The 19,039-nt window shown below is 49.5% G+C and overlaps 1 protein-coding gene across 2 annotated transcripts in view; it reads right to left on the bottom strand.

Annotated features, from left to right (window-relative positions):
* Positions 1 to 3,577, bottom strand: part of LOC119977626 (P2Y purinoceptor 8-like) — a 54,343-nt gene extending 50,766 nt beyond the window's left edge. The window contains exons 1-2 of one of the 2 annotated variants that reach the window (XM_038818770.1): positions 3,047 to 3,577; positions 1,844 to 1,885 (exon numbers count right to left, since the gene is read on the bottom strand). The gene's annotated coding sequence lies outside the window, so the exon portion shown is untranslated. The remainder of the gene's footprint in view (positions 1 to 1,843; positions 1,886 to 3,046) is intronic. The other variant, XM_038818769.1, reaches the window with a different exon arrangement.
* Positions 3,578 to 19,039: the final 15,462 nt, after the last annotated feature.

Genomic DNA, 19,039 nt, shown 5'->3' with positions numbered 1-19,039 from the left:
TCCATGTGCTGCAGGTACACCCACAGTGCTGTTAGGGAGGTTTGGAAGGTGCTGCCAAAGGAGCCTTGGTGAGTTGCTGCTGTGCATGTTGCAGATGGATACACACGGCTGCCAACATGCACCGTTGTTGGAGGGACTGGATATTTAAGGGTGGTGGTGCGTTTGCCAATCAAGCTGCTTTGTCCTGGATGGTGTCAAAGGCAATTGGAGAGTGTTCCATCTGTACTACAGAATAGTTACAGAACAGGGGGGGCCATTCAGCACAATGTGTCTGTGCTGACCTTCTGAAGGAGGAATTCACCTCGTACCATTCTTCTACCTCCTCCCCATCGCCCTGCACATTCTTTCCTTTCAGATGATATTCCAATTTCTCCGTGAGCGCGTCAACTGAAATTGCATCCACCACACTCTCAGTCAGCACATTTATCGCTGTGTGATACAGCCTTTCCTTCTGTCACCGTTATTTACATTGCCAATTGCCTGAACTCTGCCGTCTGCTCCTCGATCCTTCCACCACTGGTGACAGTTTCTCTCTTTCTGCTCTGTACAGACCCATTCATGAGAAGTAACCTTCTCAAATCGCTTCTCAATATTCTCTTCTCCAAGAAGAACAGTCTCAACTTCACCAATCTTTCAACACAACTGAAGTGCCCCTCTCAGGAATCATTCCCATGGATTTTTTCTGTATTCTCTCTAAAGCCTTCACATTTGTCTGAAAGTGCGATGCCCAGAATTGCAAATACTCCAGCTAATAATAATGTTTATTGTGACAAATAGGCTTACATTAACACTGCAATAAAGTTACAGTGAAAAGCCCCTAGTCGCCACATTCCGGCGCCGTTTTGGGTACACGGAAGGAGAATTCAGAACGTCCAAATTACCTAAGAAAATTATTGATACAAGTTTAAGCTAAATTCTTTGCTTTCATTTTCTTCTTCCATGTTGACAGAGCCTATACAAACAAGGAGCAGAAACGGGACATTCAGCCCCTGAATCTTCTGTGCCACTTAGTAAGATTATGGCTCATCTGGTTCCAAATGCTTTCTCAACCTGTCTTGCCACCTTTGGTGATTGATGTCCACATACACCCAGTCCATTTGACTTATGACTTGCAGATAGTGGACAGCCGTTTGGGGAGTCAGGATATGAGTTACTCACTTCAGAGTTCCCAGCCTCTGACCTGCTCTTGTAGCCACAGTGCTTGAATGGCTGGGTCCAGGCCCAAGGACCTGCTCCCTCCTCCTCTCCTCAGAAAGGCACTGAGTTGATGTATTCCTGAACCGACCAAGACCTGAATTAATCTACTGTGAAGCCATTACAGGCTGCAAACAGAGACCTGGGTCTGAAAGCTTACTTTGAAAGAAGGTCTACTTAAAGTCAACCATGTGAAGCAAAGACTTTATTTATTTTTCTGAATGATTTTCACCCATCTCCTCCCCTCTGTGTCTGTCTGTCTTAGTGCGTGTGTCAAGTTAAAGTGGAGGATTAGGAATTAGATAATAGTTGGCCAGTTGTATTTACTGCAGATTTCAGTATAGGTTTTGTTATAAATAAAAAGTAATTTGGTTTAAATTTACAAACCTGGTGACTGTCATTATTGGGAAGCCAAGGGCCAAATACTCGGGGTGTTTTTCTAAGAACTATTGGTTAAATCAATTGTGTTGCGACTCTGGGTTAAGAGGGGCTGGAATTGACCGCACACTAACCCAGGGCGCCGTAACACAACTATCCACAAAGCAGGTTGGTGTAAGCAGCCAAGACAAGCCGAGGAGAAGCTATCTCGTCTCTTTAATTCAGTGGCAATATAACCCAACATCTGCAATGGTGAAATAAGTACACTAACCTTCCTGGGCGTCACTCTAGGTCAGAATGCTGAAAACGGGAACTGAAAGTAAGAACTGATGTAAATACAATGCAAAGGTTCTCACCGAGGAATACACCTCTAACAAAACCTCAAACCATTCCTCTCTCTCTTATCTGCTTTTTCCAGTACTCTTTATTATTTTAGTTTGGCTTTGGAATTGTACGACTTCCCATTCATTAGAATCCACCCAATAAAATGCCTCTGGGACTTAAGAGCAAAGCAGGCACAAATTCAAATTGATGAACTGATTCTTGCCGTAGTAATCCGTTGTTAATAACCTCACAGCCCTATTAAGTTAGCAGCTCCCGCAAAAAAAGATTCACAAAGGTGAATCACAAGGATTTCCTGCGGATAATGTTCCTTTGCATAAACATGAAAGCAATTAGTCAGACAAAAAGGGGTGAGGTAGAATCTGGGGTCTGCGGTTCAGTGTCAGTTTCAGGGTGACACGGTGGCCCATTGGTTAGCACTGCTGCCTCATGGCGCCGAGGACCCGGGTTCGAATCCAGGCCCCGGGTCACTGTCCATGTGGGGTTTGCATATTCTCCCCGTGTCTCCGTGGGTCTCACCCCCACAACCCAAAGATGTGCAGGGTAGGTGGATTGGCCACACTAAATTGTCCCTTAATTCGAAAAAAAAAATTGAGTGCTCTAAATTTATTTTTTTTAAGTATCAGTTTCAATTAATCCTGATTTTAATAAGCACCTCTAAATTTGCACACAGTCGCACAATATACACACATATACACACAACACACACATATAAACACTTACACTCACATACTACACACACCCACATACACACCACACAGCACACACAGGTATACAGACATATACACACCACACATAGATATACACATACATATACATACAAAGAGCGCACATACATGTACACATGTTTGCACAGATATTTACACACAGGTACAAAATTCACACATATTTGCACACTGACAGAAAGATATACACAGACACAACACACACACAAAGGTATTCGCAAGTGTACACACACTTAGTTGACAACACAACGGTCAGATCACAACAACTCCATTGCAGTGTTAATGTAAGTCTACTTGTGACAATTATAATTCTTATAAGTGAGTTCTCACAATCAGGGCACAAGAATGAGGGACTGAAAGAATTTTTCAGGACAAGGATTGTCCTGTGATGAGATAAAACGACTTACCGCTTGTGAGTTTCAAATCCACTCCTCTTCAGGTTCCTGTGACGTTTTTTTTTGTTTTCCAGCCTGCTGACGGTGAACGAACGGAGAAAGGGGAGCTCAGCGTGAGCCGGTGGTGAACTGTGAAGCTCCCACCTGGAGTCTCAGAGGCATCTGTCTGCCTGGTCTATCTGGACACTTGTTAATGTCTTCGCATCCACGTGGCACTGATGTTGGGTTCCGCGGGTTTAGCGGAACAGTGTAGGAGAAGCCAGGGGCAGCAGGCAGTACCCAGGAGGGTGGCTGTGTCCTGTCACTGTCAACTGAGTTGAATGTGGCGAGCAGCGCAATACAGGAATGATGATGGTGGCTATTGATGGGGCGATGCGGAGAACATCCTGTGTGCAGGACATGATGTGTCCTGCAGCGGTCTAAATGCACATCATTGGACACGTCAACACTGATTAATAACCAACAACAACAACAAAAAAACACCCCGGTTTTTCTCCACTCTTAAAGCGAGATTGCAGGGAGAAGTTGAGGATCTGTTGGTGACCCACCCTCCCCACAGTGAGACCCGCCCTCTCCACGCCCTTACCCAGCTCAACATTGCAACACTTCAGAGACGTTTTGCGTCACTGTCTAGTGTTCAGGATTGAACTTGGTGAAGCGGTGAGTAACTGGGCTTGGATCCTCTTTCTGTGTGTCAGTAACTTCCCCTCCCCCCCCCCCCCCCCTCTCCTCTGCAGATGTTTCCACTGCTGGGCTTTGCTGCCAACGGCCGAGAGATACAGATTCCTCTACCCCTCCCTCAGTGCCAATCCACACACAACCCCATAGACTTCCCCTCTGGCAGTGCCGTGCTCCCTGGGCACCGGGTTGTCAACTTTCCAGCAATCCGCAACGCACTCGTGTGAGCAGCTAGGGCAGAGCCTACGGTTAGATAACAGTGCCCTAAAATAAAGTTCTTTCAACACTTCTGTGTATTAGTCTTAAAGACAAATTGGATGTGGAGAAAAGGGCAGTTTGCCAGCCCAGAGACAATGGGTAAGATTTTCTCCACAGGCGTCAGGAGTCCGATCTCAGGTTCAAACAGACCTCAGGATTTGGCATTGACTGGTCACTGGGCTGTGATTTTCTACAAATTTGCCAATTAATGGCTAGAGCTGAGCTCCAGGACACCCTCGAGCACACTCGCAACACCAGGCTGACGTGTCAATTAAATGAGAGAAATCCTGGGCTGGACTCTCCGATTTGGAGACTATGTCCCCATGCCGGTGTGCGAACGGTTACGGCAGGAAAACGGGCACAAAACAGCCACCGATTCCCTGTTTTGCTCGGGACTAGCAGGGAGGCAGTGCAGAGCATCCGGCTCTAGCTGCCGATAAGCCCCGGAGAGTTGGCCAATTCGTGGCCGTGCATATGCACGGTGCCGACCTGCAGTGGCCGCACTGTGCTTCATGGCGCGGCCCGGCCCGCAAAGTAGTCCCCCCCCCTTCGGCCGGCTTGCGCGCCCCGGACAGCCCCACCACAGTGCCCCCAGCCCGAATATGCCCACCCCTGCCCGCGGAACGCCCCTCCCCTGACTGTGGTGGGCGCTGGTCTGAGTCCGCAGCCGCCACGCTGAGTTCTTGCCGGGTGAGATCATACATGTCCCACTCTGTCGGGAACTCAGCCGGTCAGGGGCGAAGCATCGTGGGGCAGGCCTCAGCCAACGTACGGAGGCATGGATAAGGCATGTGCCGTACTCTGCGTGCACTCCGCTTTCCAGGGGCCGGAGCATCGCAAAAGAGCCGCCGCCCCCGATTTTAGCATCATCGGGGATTCTCCACCGTCGGGGATCGGAGAATCCCACCTCCGATCTCCAGAATTTTTCAACTGAAGGAAAAAGTTGGATTAGCAGCCTGCCAGCACTGTGGACGGGAAGCCCCTCTGACAGGGGGATGTGGCAGCATCTGAGGCCAGGCAGCTGCGCAAGTTCACTGCGTCCACCTGGTGCCTTGGGCTACCACCAGGAGGCGACCTCCAAGGATTGTTCCAGTCACCCTCTGACAATAGGCCGTCTTCTTTGCGATCACTCACTAACAAGTATGATTGTCCAACTAAGGAACTCCATGTAACTGGTCATGTGTTCTGTGGGTTCTTGTGTTGCTGATGACTCTGATCCCCGAGCCACGTTTTCGGCTGCACACTTGGCATGTGTTTCCGGGAAGTGGGATTGATCCTAGGACACTAGAGGAAGGATTCTCCAATAATAGGGCTATGTCCCCATGCCAGCTTCAAAACGCGAGCGTTTCACTCTGAACTTTCCTTAAGAAAGTTCAGAGTGATTCTCCAATTTGCAGAGTTCTAGGAGAGCCCCGGAGTGCTTCTCCCAGCTCTGGCTGCGGATATGTGGCCCTGCACTTCCGGTCGTGAGTCCGCGCATGTGCACGGCGGCGACTGCCCCGTGTGACATGGCGGACTCAGTCCACGGAGCGGCACCAGGAATGTAGTTCCCCCCTAGATCGCGCGCGCCCATGGATCGGTGCATCCTGATCGTGCCCCTGGCCGACTGTGAGGCCCCTCCCGGTGAAAGATCCCATCACCCCCCACTGAGTCCGCAGCGCCGCCAACTATTCCCAACAGAACAACGCCGCTGGGCACTTGGCCAGTTGACCTTGCTAATCGCCGCGGGGACCTCTGTCAATGGCCCCCTATCCGCACAGCGTAAACCGTGGTCCCCGGAGAATCGCGGGAGCGGAGTCGCGCCATTTCGGCATCAATGGCCCATTCTCCACCAATCGGCGCGGAGCTCGGAGAATCCCACCCATGATCGCTGGTATCCATTTCTCAGGCTCCAGTTCCAAGCCTCCTCTTGCTGTTGAATATTCTCGAAGAATTGTGACCCCACAATTAGGAGCTTCCTCCAAGTAGTTCTCTTCTGACCCAAATGTCTCCCAGGCATTGACGCCATGTTACATTTCTTGAGTATGGTCTCTAGGGTGTCTTTAAAGCCCTCCTCTTGTTTGGAAGACTTCCATGAGTTGGGCGAAGAAGATTTGCTTTGGTAGTTGAAACTCTGACATCCTAAGCACATGGCCGGCCCAGTGAAATTTGTTTCGGATGATCATGGCCTCAATGCTGATGCTCTTGGTTCCTTTAAGGACACTGATGTTAGTACGCCTGTCCCCCAAGCTGATGCGGAGAATCCGTCTCAGGCAGCATTGATGGTACCTCGCCAGGGCCTTGAGGTGGCGTTTGTACGTAGTCAAAGTTTGTGAGTGTTATAGAAGAGTTGGGAGGATGACTGCCTTGTGCATTAGGATTTTGGTGTCAGCACGAAAACCTTCCTCATCCCAACACCAGGAAACTAGCCTGCCTGACTGCATGCTCGCTTCCAATTGAGGTCCAGGTAATAATGATACTATTTGCTTTCAGATTGGTGTAGGATAGCGTGTGGAAGTGTGTTCTACTTTTACCCCTGAAAGGGTCTGTATCAAAATTTTCGACCATGTCCTGCTAGATTTAATTTAAAAAAAAGAAAATCATTATTGTCACAAGTAGGCTTACATTAACACTGCAATGAAGTTACTGTGAAAAGCTTCCTCCGAACCAGCAGGAAATATTTTCTCCCAATTGGACCCGTCTGTTGCCCCTGATATTTTGACAACTTTGATCAAATTCCCCTTTAAGCTTCTAAATTTCAGGGAGGAGAACAACAGTTTATGGAAGCTCTCCTTGTAGTTCAACCGCCTGTTCAGGTTAATTATTGCTGAGTCTATGCTGCACTCCCTCCGAGGCCATTAGATATATGAGGAAATCCGAGGATGTGAAATATACAAGTTCTGTCTTCAGAGAGGTAATCTAATCAGCTGTTCAATCTGAAAAATGATTCAACAGCATAGATACAGTCTCATTCATTCCTTTGCGGTGGGAGTCCTGTTTAAGGAGACAGAGAACTAAAATTAGCGCTAACCCTGATCAGGGATAAAGTCAGGCGGAATGTTTCAGTTGAAATCTGGAACTCACTTCCACAAACGTCTATAGATTGGGGAGGGGGTCAATTGAAATATTCAGGTCTGCGAATGGCCTCTTTGCTGAGGTGAAGATGTCAAGCAATAAGGGACAGTCCGCAGAATCTATGTGCAGATCAGGCCATGGTGCAACTGAATGGTAGAATAGGCTTGAGGAATCGAATCACCGACTTGTGCTCCTGTGCTCTGCAGAATGTTGGGATTTTACTGGAATAATGATGTTCCTTTCACCAAGACGCAGGTCTGGGCACCAGCCGGGTTTCCCATTCATGATAGCTCTCCAGACTTTGGAAGTACCCCAGGACTGAACATGGGATGAGGTCAGAATTGGTTGCGTTGTTCATTTTTGAAAAGTCTGTGACACCCATCTCTTAGACTGAGGAATGGCGAATGGTCACCTGAGTGAAGATGGGGGTGGGGGGGGGTGGAGGGGGGGGTTCACTGAAGCGCCACAGCATTAATTCAACATATACAAAAGTGGTAAAGAAGGGGAGAAATGGGAAAGAATCAAGAAGTAAAATGTGTAACCCACAGAAGAAATAGCTTCTTGAAACCTGGCCTGTGGCGATTGCTAACCATGTGTAGTATGCAATGCTTATTGAGGTGGTGCAAGCAGATTCAATAGTAATGTTCTCAAAATAAAGCGTGAAACTTGCAGGGCTTATGGGGAAAGAGCAGGACTAATCTGTAGCCCGTTCAGTAAAAATATACTTATCTGTATTCATTCATGGGATGTGGGCTCCGCTGGATAGGCCAACATTTATTGCTCATCCTTAATTTCCTGTGAGAAGGTGGTGGTCATGGTGAGCTGCCTCTTTGAACCGCTGCAGTCGATGTGGTGTAGATATACTCACAGTGCTGTTAGGGAAGGAGTGCAAAAATTTTGATCCAGAAACAGTGAAGGAACAGCGATTACATTTCCAAGTCAGGATGGTGAGTGGTTTAGAGGGGAACTTTCAGGCAGTGCTGTTCCCAAGTGCATACTGTCTTTATTCTTCTAGATGGTAGTGGTCAAAGATTTGAAAGGTAGCGTCTAAGGAGCTTTGATGAGTTCCTGCTGTGCATCAGTGGGGGAGGGAGTGAATGTTTGTGGATGGGGTGCAAATCAAGCAGACTGCATTGTCCTGGATGGTGTTGAAGCTCTTGAGTGTTCACAGAATCTCTACAGTGCAGAAGGAGGCCATTTGGCCCATCGAGTCGGCACCGACTCTTCGAATGAGCACTCCACACCCGTAACCCCATAACCTAAACTGCACCTCCCTCGACACTATGGTGCAATTTAGCATGTTCAATCCACCTTTGTACTGTGGGAGGAAACTGGAGCACCCAGAGGGAAACCCGCGCAGACATGGGGAGAATGCACAAACTCCAAACAGACATTCACTCAAGGTCAGAATTGAACCCAGGTCCCTGGCACTGTGAACAGCAGTGCTAAGCACTGTGAACATAGAACATAGAGTGCAGAAGGAGGCCATCCCCGTAACCCAATAACCCCTCCTAACCTTTTTGGTCACTAAGGGCAATTTATCATGGCCAATCCACCTAACCTGCACGTCTTTGGACTGTGGGAGGAAACCGGAGCACCCGGAGGAAACCCACGCAGAACGGGGAGAACGTGCAGACTCCGCAAAGACAGTGACCCAGGGGGAATCGAACCTGGGACCTGGCGCTGTGAAGCCTGTTGTGGGTCAGGTGAACTCCATGATACACTTTGGGGTTCTCTAATCCTTGATTGTGGTATGGGGAGCACACAACGCACTCTATAGGTGTGGTACAGCAGAAATGGCACCAGTATTTAAAAAAACAAAACAATGTTTATTCTATGAACTCAAGTTAACCTTTTAAAAATAAACAGTGAATAACCAGTAAATCAAATACACCCCCCAAAGAACACAACACTAAGTAACCTGTATGCTGTCCTTTTACACCCAAAAGACTTAACAAACCTTCAAACAGGAACACATTAGGTTTACATTTAATACTGAGACCTTTTTACAATTCTGAGTTCACCAAACTGATCCATAGATGGTCTTTGGATGGCAGAGATCAACGCAGAGCAGCTCACTGAAAAACACAGACACACCCAAGCTCTTCTCAAACTGAAACTAAAAAGCAGAAGTAGAGCTCAGCTCCACCCACACTCTGACATCAATCCAGTAACATGAGCAGCTACATTTTCTAAAGGTACATTTCTTAAACACCCATTTCTTAAAGGGTACTCTCACACGACAAGCCACAGTGCTATCCATTTGTGCTACCGTGCCACGCTGTGTTATTGGAGCAGCACTCATCCAGGCAAGTGGAGAGTATTCCCTCACACTCCTGACTTGTAGATGGTGAACAGGCTTTGGAGAGTCAGGAGGCGAGTTACTTTCCACAGGATTCCTAGCCTCTGACCTGCTCTTGTAGCCATGGTATTTATACGGCTAGTCCAGCTCAGTTTCTGGTCAATGGCAACCCCAGGCTGCTGATAGTGGGGGATCCAGTGATGAATGCAGTCTGTGTTGTATGAATCTAATGAGCAAAGTGGTGTAATTCTAGCCCAAAACTGGCAGATACTTATTTGAATATAATGACAGGTAATATTACGCCCACGTCTTTTCAATATCTGACCTGACCTATGTTCGGAGAGCAGATGGCATTGTGCTAACATTGGTGATTAACCTACATAGTGGAGCCAAACACCACAGCATACTACTTTCCGAATAAAAAAAGGAACTCTCCGCATTTCTCCGTTTGCAGACATGATGCACTATCTTGCACATTCACCCACGACAGCTTCCCCTTAAGAAACGTTGAGCTGACACCAACCACAATAGCAATTAAATCAGTGACACCAGGGAAGGGGAAATTAGAATTAATCATGTTCTGCTTGAAGGCGGTTTAAAATAATTAACCACTAATAATGTCACTGCATAAACAAAGCAATGATGGAGAAAGGAAAAGCTGCCTGGCCCCAACAGGTGCTGTCACCCCTCCCTAATTAGTTCATTTAAAAAACTTTGGTTTACTTTAAAAGAGAATAAAGCGTTTCATCACAATGAGATAGAAGTTGATGAAGGCAGATTGCTAAGATTAAATCCCGCTAACGTAAAATTTCCCCGTCTTTAATCGCATCTGGGGGATTTCACATTATATATTGCTAATAGAACATAGAACATACAGTGCAGAAGGAGGCCATTTGGCCCATCGAGTCTGCACTGACCTACTTAAGCCCTCACTTCCACCCATTCCCCGTAACCCAATAACCCGTCCTAACCTTTTTGGTCACTCAGGGCAATTTAACGTGGCCAAACCACCTAACCTGCACGGCTTTGGACTGTGGGAGGAAACCGGAGCACCCGGAGGAAACACACGCAGACACGGGGAGAACGTGCAGGCCCCGCACAAACAGTGACCCAGCGGGGAATCGAACCTCGGACCCTCGCGCTGTGAAGCCACAGTGCTAGCCACTTGTGCTACCGTGTTGCCCCAGCTCTGTTTAATTGTGGGTTCAAATTCCTCTATTCTTAAAGGGACTCTATCACAAGTGAAATTGCAAGACTGTTTCCCGATGTCTATGAAATAAGAATGAACTAATTTGCATTCATATAGCACCTTTCTTGAACTCAGGATATCCCCAGGCCAATGCAGTACTTGGTAAGGTTCCGTCACTTGTTGTAATGTTTGAACAGAGACTTGGCCATCATTTAGGTCAGTGCCGTAGGTTTGCGGCCCTGCCTCACCAGTGCAGCCAGGTTGGAGTGGGGAATTACCCCTATTGGCCTCAGGTGACCAAACCCCATTAGGACGCTGTTACAACCCCCACGGGACCCATGTGGATGACCCAATTGATCTCCTCATAGGGCTCACGCAGTAAGAGCTCCTCTGCCGAGGAGGGGAGGCCCAATAGCGGGGCTTGTCAATTCCCCGAGAGAATGGCCGGCCCAGGAAAGAGCCGGCATCTCAGGATTGGCCTGGCTGGGACTTAGACTGTTGCTTAGTATTTGGTTGCTGTATTTCCTAGCTGCGAGTAGGAAGTAAATGACTCTGACTCATCTTTTCGGGACTCCTCGTTGAGTACAATAAACGCCAATGCTCAGGGAATTTCATAGAGTCATAGATGTTTACAGCTTGGAAACAGGCCCTTCGGCCCAGCTGGTCCATGCCGCCCAGTTTCTATCTCTAAGCTCGTCCCACTTGCCCACATTTGGCCCATATCCCTCTATACCCACCCTGCCCATGTAACTGCTGTGGTGAATGTATAAATACTGTTAATTCACTAGTATACTGTACTACGTTATACTATGTTATTAACCCTGTGGTCTCCATCTATGGGCCATTGTGTGGCTTCACCCACAGGGGGAGATGTTGAGCATGTACGGGCTCCGCCCATGGCTCCGCCCATGGCTCCGCCCCTCATAGAAAGTATAAGAGCAGCTGACCTGCGGGCCGCCTTCAGTATTGTATCGGTCGCAGGCAGGCAAAGTTGTAAGCTGATAAAAACCACTGTTTACTTCGACATGAGTCTTCGAGTGAATTGATGGTCGCATCAATTTAATCAACTTGAAGAACTACTATGGAGTCAGCCCTAAAACCTGACAGACTGGAGCACAATCCACAGGCCGCAGAGGCAAAATAAATTTTTTCACATTGGCTTTGGTGTTTCAAGGCCTACCTTGCCACGTCGTCGACGTCATCCGTCACGGGTAAACAGAAATTGAGTCTCCTCCATGCGCGGGTGAGCCATCGGATTTCTGCCCAGCTCGACGAAGCCACCTCCTATACAGAGGCTCTCGCAATACTCGAACGCATCTACGTGCGGCCTGTGAACGTGACATATCTTCACCACTCGCCACCAGCGCCTCGGGGAGTCGCTGGATGACTATCTCCGCGACCTCAAAGCCCTCGCGCGTGACTGTAACTATCAGGCCGTTACGGCCACTCAGCACATGGAGCTCGCCGTCCGAGACATTTACGTTGCGGGGGTCAGATCGAATATGTGATGCAGCGCCTGCACGAAAAAGGGGCCCAGGACCTGGAGGACACGGTAAAACTGGCAACCTCGCTGGAGGTCGCTTTTCAGAATCTCACTGCGTTCCTGGCCGAACACGCGACTCCCTCGTGGGCCCCCGACCTGACACTACCCCAGGCCTGTGCCGCGCTGCCGCCCGCTCATCATGGGGGCTACCTTGCTAATTTTGCGGCCAGCCTCAACACCCCCGGCAACACTGCCCGGCCCGAACCCGAACTGCAGCAGCTGCGGGCGAAAAGGACACTTCGCCAAGGTCTGTCCGGCCAAGCCTAAACACTCAAACTCACAGACCCGATCCACCGACTCTCAGGCCCGCAGACCCCGTAATGTGGCAGCGTGTCTGCCGTCTCCGACTCCACACAACACGTGCGACTCACGGGGGCCGTCACCTTGGCCACCCTCCCCCACGCGGCCAGCCACGTGCGATCCATGGGAGCCGCCATCTTGGGTGGCATCTTCCTCACCCCCCGCCACGCTCGATCAACGGGGGCTGCCATCTTGGCCACCATCTGCTACGCCACTCGACGCGTACGACCTGCACGGACAGTCATCCCAGGGCAGCCCAGCACCGCCGATCACGCCGCCGATTACCCTCAACTCAGTGCAGTCACCTTGGACCAGTCGCGACCCAAGCACCTCAGGAGCTCCATGATGGCCGTCCAGGTTAACGGGTACGAGACACCTTGCCTGTTTGTCTCCGGGAGCACCGAGAGTTTTATTCATCCGGATCTGGTAAGACGCTGCTCGCTCCCGATATTCCCGACGCAACAAACAATCTCCCTCGCCTCTGGGTTGCACTCAGTACAAATCCAAGTGTGCACTACTGCAGCCTTAGTGATACAGGGCGCCGAGTTTACTCATTTTCAATTGTATGTGCTCCCAGATCTCTGCGCCCCTCTCCTTTTAGGACTCGACTTTCAGTGCAATCTCAGGAGCCTAACTCTTAGTTTTGGTGGACCCCTGGCCTCGCTCACCATATGCGGCCTCGCAATCCTAAAAGTCGACCCTCCTCCCCTCTTCGCTAACCTCACCGCTGACTGCAAGCCAGTAGCCACTCGAAGCAGGCAGTATAGTCTGCAGGACAGGACGTTTATTAGGTCCAAGGTCCAGCGTCTCTTGCAGGAAGGAGTCATAGAAGCCAGCAATAGCCCCTGGAGAGCTCAGGTGGTGGTCGGCAAGACCGAGGAAAAGTTCCGGATGGCGGTTGATTACAGCCAGACCATTAACCGGTTTACGCAACTTGATGCGTAACCCCTTCCCCGGATTGCAGACATGGTGAATCAGATCGCGCACTACCGCGTGTTCTCCACGGTGGATCTGCAGTCTGCATACCACCAGCTCCCAATCCGCCCAGAGGACCGCCATTACACGGCGTTTGAGGCAGACGGCCGCCTTTTTTATTTCCTCCGGGTTCCCTTTGGTGTCACGAATGGGGTTTAAGTGTTCCAACGAGTGATAGACCGAATGGTGGACCAGTACGGGCTGCGGGCCACGTTTCCGTACTTGGACAACGTCACCATCTGCGGCCATGATCAGCAGGACCACGACGCCAACCTCCACCGATTTCTCCAAACCGCCCAAAATCTTAACCTCACTTATAACAAGGAGAAATGCGTTTTCCGCACAACCAGGCTAGCCATCCTCGGCTACGTCGTGGAAAAAGGGGTCCTAGAGCCCGACTCTGACCGTATGCTCCCTACAACTCCCTCTCCCTCACTGCCCCAAGGCCCTCAAGAGGTGCCTTAGATTTTTTTCCTATTACTCCCAGTGGGTCCCCCAGTATGCAGACAAAGCCCGCCCACTATTTAAGGCCACCCTTTTCCCACTGGCAGCCGAGGCTCGCCAGGTCTTGAACTGCATCAAGGCGGACATCGCCAAAGCCGCCATGCGTGCGGTGGACGAGTCTGTCCCCTTCCAGATGGAGAGCGACGCATCAGAGGTCGCTCTCGCTGCCACCCTTAACCAATCAGGCAGGCCGGCAGCGTTCATTTCACGCACCCTCATCACCTCTGAACTTCGACACTCCTCGGTCGGAAAAGATGCCCGAGCCATCGTGGAAGCCGTGCAGCACTGGAGGCACTATCTCGCTGGTAGGAGGTTTACCCTCGTCACCGACCAACCATCGGTAGCCTTCATGTTCGATAATACGCAGCGGGGCAAAATCAGGAATGATAAGATCTTGAGGTGGAGGATCGAACTCTCTGCCTATTAATTACGATATAGTATATCGTCCTGGGAAGCTCAACGATACCCCAGATGCCCTGTCCAGCGTCACATGCACCAGCGCGCAAGGTGACCGACTACGGGCTATCCACGACGATCTCTGCCACCCGGGGGTCACCCGGCTCGCCCATTATATCAAGGCCCACAACCTGCCTTTCTCCACCAAGGAGGTCAGAGCTGTAACCAGGGACTGCCAAACCTGTGCGGAGTGTAAACCGCACTTCTATCAACCAGATAAGGCCCACCTGGTAAAGGCACTCAGCCCTTTGAACGCCTCAGTATTTATTTCAAAGGGCCCCGCCCCTCAAATAATCGCAATACCTATTTTCACAACATTATAGATGAGTTCTCCCGTTTCCCGTTTGCCATCTCGTGCCCCGATATGACCACCCCCACTGTTATCAGAGCCCTGTACAGTGTCTTCACCCTGTTTGGTTTCCCCAATTATGTCCACAGTGACAGGGGCTCGTCCTTCATGAGCGACGAACTGCGTCAGTACCTGCTCAGTAAGGGCATCGCTCGAGCAGGACTACCAGTTACAACCCCAGGGGAAACGGGCAGGTGGAGAGGGAGAACGCGACGGTCTGGAAGACCGTCCTACTGACCCTACAGTCCAGGAATCTCCCGGTTTCCCACTGGCAGGAGGTCCTCCCCGATGCGCTCCACGCTATTAGGTCGCTCCTTTGCACGGCCACAAACCAGACTCCTCATGACCGCTTGTTTGTCTTCCCTAAGGGAGCTACCACAGGGGCCTCGTTTCCGTCCTGGCTGATGAAACCGGGTCCTGTCCTCCTCCGGAAACACGTTCGGACCCATAAGACCGACCCCCGAGTAGAGAGGGTCCAGCTCCTGCACTCAAACCCACACTATGCATACGTCGAACACCCCGATGGTCGGCAGGATACCGTCTCCCTCCGAGACCTGGCGCCCACAGGCTCCTCCACCACTACCACTACTGTACCCCCCACACTATACCCTGCCCAACCTCACATGTCCAGCGCCCCCACACCTATTTGGTTTCCGCGCTCCCTTCCACCCGGCACACCAGTCCGCAGCAATGAAGCTCCAGAAGAGCCGCTCCCGGAGTCCACCCCTGGGCCCGCACCGGACCCACTTCCACAGCCACCCGAAACGGCAGTGACACCAATTCTTCGGACCGATTGAATTTGTATACCCGTCACCCTCCGCCGGACTTAACTTTTTTTTACAGGGAGTGAATGTGTTGAATGTATAAATACTGTTAATTCACCAGTATACTGTACTACGTTATACTATGTTATTAGCCCTGTGGGCTCCATCTATGGGCCATTGTGTGGCTTCACCCACAGGGGGAGATGTTGGAGCATGTACGGGCTCCGCCCATGGCTCCGCCCCTTATAGAAAGTATAAGAGCAGCTGACCTGCGGGACCGCCTTCAGTAATGTGCCGGTCGCAGGCAGGCAAAGTTGTAAGCTGATTAAAACCACTGTTTACTTCGACATGAGTCTTCGAGTGAATTGATGGTCGCATCAACTGCCTAACTGCTTTTTAATAGACAAAACCGTACCCGCCTCTACCACTGCCTTTGGTAGCCCGTTCCAGATGCTCACCCCCCATAAGACTATAAGTCATAGGAGCAGAACTAGGCCACTCGGCCCATCAAGTCTGCTCCGCCATTCAATTTTGGCTGATATTTTTCTCATCCCCATTCTCCTGCCTTCTCCCCATAACCCCTGATCCCCTTATCTATCTCTGTCTTAAAGACACTCAGTGATTTGGCCTCCACAGCCTTCTGCGGCAAAGAGTTCTACAGATTCACCACCTTCTTGGTGAAGAAATTTCCCCTCTGGTCTCTTTTGTATCAATAAAGTAGGTGGACGCTCACATGAGTGTCAACAGAGGTGAGTAGGGAATTAGCTAAAAACAAGGTCTAAATGCCAGGTATTAGGTCCCAAACACCATTTAGATGCAGAGAAACCAGTCCCGCTGACAGTGGGAAGTCGAGAATGAAAGAGCACAACCGTAACATTAAGACTGGAGCAATTAGCAGAGGAATCAGGAAACATTTTTTCACACAATCTGCGACAGAAATCCCTAAATGGTTGTGGATGGTGGGGCAATTGGAGCATTCAAGACTAAAATTAACAGATTTTTATTGAATAAGAAGTGGAGTTAAGGTTGGGAAATGGAGCTGACTTACGGATTAGCTCAGACCTAACAGGTCAGGCTTGAAGGGTCGAACAATCTCCTCCTTTTCCTCATGTTCCCATGAATTCAGGGTCTAAGCGTCGCGTAGTTGCATTAATTGCCTCAGTTTTCACCCTTTCTGTGTCTCGCCTACCCCAAGAATATAATAATTATTATTATATCTCCTGTCCAAACCAGACTCATAAAGAAATGCAAGAATGGATGAAACAATGCATGTTGGTTTAGCACAGTGGGCTAAACAGCTAGCTTGTAATGCACAACAAGGCCAGCAACGCGGGTTCAATTCCCGTACCGGCCTCCCCGAACAGGCGCCGGAATGTGGCGACTAGGGGCTTTTCAGAGTAACTTGATTGAAGCCTACTTGTGACAATAAGCGATTATTACTATTATGTTGGCACGATATTCTTCCAGCTTAAGAAATTGAGTTCCAATGGACTGCAGAGTGAATAGATGAAAACTATCCTTTGCTGAGAGTAGACATTCCTTGTGAAAAATTAAGTATGAGCCCTTTCAACCTAGTTCTCAATAGCTATGGCGTTAAGTTGGTCACCAGCTTGCACTAACTTGGCATTCTTGGCCGTGAACGATGGTGGGTGTGGAAAATGGAAATGCAGTACTCGTAAAATTGGGCCATTTCTATCTGAGCATGTGGTCAAAACTTTGTGTTGGTGGAGGAAGCTTCACTTCATAGCTGACTATGCTGCACCTAGTCTGGCTGCTGATACTGCCCCAAGCATTTGCAATAATAAAACTGTCCTAAAACCCATCACCAACTGGATGTTTTATTCAGAACATTTGTAAAAGTGCATTAAAGAAACATGTCGACTTGAAAATTACAAAATTCAACTTGTCCCCATTCAGTGTGTCCCACTTTAGGTGCCTCCATACAATTGTGATTCTCTTGATATTATACCCTCCATGCCAGGCATGCAGCCTGGGGTCAAAGCATTTCAAATTGAAGCATTACAGAAAACGCAACAGATATCAGTTTCCCTTTGCACAGCATGTTCCTCTATGAAGTGCCTGAACACATATAAATACCTTTTTATTTGCAAAGTGCATTCAATATCAGGCATACAGCGCGAGGAATTTGACAACATGTCCAGCAACTGGGTGTACAATGACTGAGAGGCAGCGGCCTTTCTCCATTACGGCCGGCCCTGTGGCGGCTGGGCCAAGCTTTCAGTGTGACCCTCAGCACAAAGTCCCCGAACCTTGGAATGTGCCAGTCTGCAACACTTGGGCGGGCACATCACTTTGCACTGGAAGACCAGCAGCATCCCCAACTGGACGGACATAGAGAAATCAATCTCATGCGACAGGATGCTGCAGTACTGAGAATTAAACAGCCACAAAGTTACACTATACAATACCGGCATCCAAAATACTTTGATCTGAAAGCGGGCAAAATTTTAATTGAGCCATTTCCACCGACTTAAAATAAATGCTGCTCAAACAGCAGGAAGCCATGTTGGTCGATTCTCTGCTAATATCACAAACACTTCCAGACTGCAGGCCTTATGAATGCCTCCTTGGAGCATAGGAATAGCATTAGATCATTCAGTTGAATACAGCACCCTAGGGGTGTACACAATACAGCACAGGAACAGGCACTTCGGCCTCCAAGCCTGTATTGGCCATGATACCACCCTTCGCCAAAACCCTAAAGAACAAAGAACAATGCGTCCTTGAATTTGTTGCACCATTTAATGAGATAATGGTTCACTCTACATCTGAACTCCATCTGTATGGCTGAAATTCATGGAAAATTGAAGCAATGAGGAAATATTGAGTAGGATGAGTATGGTTGTTCTCTTTGGAATAGAGATGGCTGAGGAGCAGTTTGATTGAGATGCACTGCCAGACTGGCACCCGAGCAGTGCCCTCGACACCCTTGCAGTGCCAACTGGGTAGCCGACCACCAGCGGTAATGACCGCTGAGCCCCCTGGAGTGGCCATCATGCCTTGTGGAGATCAGTGTTAATCGGGGTCCTGGTGAGGCCTCCAAATTAATCTAATGGCTTATTTAAATATGATTATCTGGATCATGCCCAGTGAGGGTGTGATCCAGATCGTGCTGGGCGCCGCGGGTCAGGTGACTCGCCGGAGGCTTTGCATCCAAAGCGAAGCCCAATGTGGGCTGATGTGTTGGCTAGTGCAGGCCTGAGAGATGAACAGACACTTCCAACACTGATGAAGGTTCAACTCAATTTTATTAACTACTTCTAACTAACTAATACACGATGACTGTGGGTCTAAATAATGCTAACTTGAACTAGAGACCTAAGCCTTGTCCGAACCAGTTGATTCTCTCAGCACGTGTTGTGAGTCCGTGCTGGGCTGGGTGAGTTCCTGTTACACTGAGAGGCAGCACCCAGAATGAGCGGGAACCATGGTGCCCTTTGCCTTTATAGTGTGTGTATTCTAACTGGTGATTGGCTGCGGTGTTTGTACATGTTGATTGGTCCCTGTGTGTGTCCATCAGCGTGTGTCTGCCCCATGATATACTGGTGTATATTATGACATGGGCCTCTCCCGCGATGCTCCTGGCATGCCTAGATCGGTGCCAGGCGCAAT

Source organism: Scyliorhinus canicula, chromosome 14, assembly GCF_902713615.1.
Source record: "Scyliorhinus canicula chromosome 14, sScyCan1.1, whole genome shotgun sequence".
NCBI classification, from domain to species: domain Eukaryota; kingdom Metazoa; phylum Chordata; class Chondrichthyes; order Carcharhiniformes; family Scyliorhinidae; genus Scyliorhinus; species Scyliorhinus canicula.
The sequence above is the reverse complement of the archived record's forward strand: the minus strand, read 5'-3'. Positions and strand labels throughout refer to the sequence as shown.